The sequence below is a fragment of the Triticum dicoccoides genome, unplaced genomic scaffold, assembly GCF_002162155.2.
Source record: "Triticum dicoccoides isolate Atlit2015 ecotype Zavitan unplaced genomic scaffold, WEW_v2.0 scaffold106823, whole genome shotgun sequence".
Taxonomy (NCBI): Eukaryota; Viridiplantae; Streptophyta; class Magnoliopsida; order Poales; family Poaceae; genus Triticum; species Triticum dicoccoides.
Window position 1 is genome coordinate 1 of NW_021173454.1, and position 2,148 is coordinate 2,148.

Below are 2,148 nucleotides of genomic sequence, written 5' to 3' on the forward strand. Positions count from 1 at the left end.
GGTAAAGAAGGAGTTGAGTTTAACATACTCCCCTCCCCACTCTATTTGGAGAGCAAGGATTTTGCGATCAATTGTCGCTCTACAAGTTTCTGAAAATCATGAAACTTTTGAAACACCTCGGACTTCTGTTTGATAAGATAGATCCATGTAAATTTACTGAAATCATCTATGAAACTTACATATTATTGTTTTCTTCCTACTGTTTCCACAGCAGGACCCCAAACATCAGAGAACACAAGCTCTAAAGGAAATTTTAATTCATTTATTGACTTTGGATAAGGAAGTTGGTGACTTTTGCCTTTTTGGCATGCGTCATATACAGACTCTTTATTGAAATAACTGGCACACGGCCGATTATTTTGACTAATGACTTTGCTAACAATAAGAGAAGAAGGATGCCCTAGACGTCGGTGCCACCTATCCGGAGATAGCTTGGTAGCACTTAGCACTTGCTTATTGACGTTGGTGCTCGTGTGCCTAATCGGGTAGAGACCTCTCCTACCCTTGCCTTGAAGTAGTACCTTCCTCGTTCCCCGATCCTTAACAGAAAAATAATAAGGGTGAATTTCAACAAAGGAGTTGTTGTCAATGGCAAGACGACTAGCAGAGATGAGACTTTTGTTGGCTTCAGGTACATGAAGAATATTGTTCAAGTAGAGATCACGATCTAGGGTATGAATTGTTGAACGACCAATATGTTTAATATCCATACCTGATTCGCTTGCAGTATGTATCTGCTCATTGCCGTTGTAGCGATCTCGCACGTTCAGCTTCTCCAGATCACCCGTGATATGATCAGTAGCACCACTGTCAAGGTACCAGTTGGTGTCTACGCCATACTGCGGGGCTGCAAGATTGGCCGATTTCTCCTCCACACCTTGGTAGGACTCGTCATATCTTTTACAGCACTTCCATGCCGGATGGCCCATCTTCCCGCAGATCTCACATTGCACCCGAGAAGTAGAGGCATGGTTGTTGTAGTTGCCTCCGCTGCCGCCTCCATTGTTGCGTTTGTGGCCACCGCCGCCACGACCTCCTTGCTTGGAATAGCCACGGCCGCTGCGGTCACCACCATTGCCAGCTTGTCTGCGGCCGTGGTCACCACCTCCGCCGCCTTGCTTGCGGCCTCGGGTGGCACTGTTGGCAGAGGACTGCGACCCGCCGCCACGAAGATTCAGCCTCGTCTCGAAGCTGAGCAGCTGCGAGAAAAGCTCAGCTGCAGTGACCGGCTCCACCCTGGAGCACATAGCAGAAACCACCGGATCGAAATCTTCATCGAGTCCGGCATGGATGTGGGAGACAATGTCTTCCTTGTCCACCCTCTTTCCCGCGGCGGTCAGCTCGTCGGTGAGGTTTCTGACCTTCCTGACGTAGTCGATGATGGAAAGGTTGCCCTTCTGCAAGTTGGCGAGGGCGATGCGAACGTTGGTGGTCTGCGATCGAGTGCGAGATGCAAGCATCCCCTCAACCGTGTTCCAGAGCTCCGCCGAGGTGTGACAGGATGGCTATATCACGAGGAAGAGTCGTCAGGAGATAGGAGAAGACTTGTTGGTCTTGCGCATACCAGGTTTGGAAGTCAGGATTCGCTGCTTTCGTCGTGGTCTTGCCGTCAGAGGAGGCCACGTCGATCTGCATGGGCGGCGGCGGCTGCTCAACGTCGAGGTACTTCGCCATCTGGGCTCCCCGGATGGCGGAGAGCACAGTCGCTTGCCACAGGGCTTGATTGCCCTTGGTAAGCTTCTCTGTGGCTATGTGAGCGAATGGTGAGGAGAGGAAGGAACTTGAAGACGTCGCTATGGATGAGCTCGAGGATTCTCTGATTACCATGAAAGAAAGAGAGTTGTGGAAGCGTATGCTGTTCGGCAGGGACGCATTCATGTTATTTAGAGATGACAGATTACAAGATAGGTTGCGCAGGTTGTTACTAGGCTTGGCCTCTACTCCAAGCTATACAGAGATAAACCTATCCTAGCTAACAACCTGCCGCGCCAAAGATTACATGTACGCGTACGTACCAATACGTGACAACGTGTCACACAATACTAGCCTATACATTCTCTACAAGCCTATCATTTAACAAGTACAAAAATAGTTAGCGAGACCACAGAACCAAATGCTCCATAGTGATAGGGTTCATGCATTGTGAGC

The 2,148-nt window shown here is 49.4% G+C and overlaps 1 pseudogene; it reads right to left on the reverse strand.

Moving 5' to 3' along the window:
- Positions 1-1,183: 1,183 nt before the first annotated feature.
- On the reverse strand, positions 1,184-1,322 carry LOC119342833 (annotated as a pseudogene).
- Between the last annotated feature and the right edge of the window lie 826 nt (positions 1,323-2,148).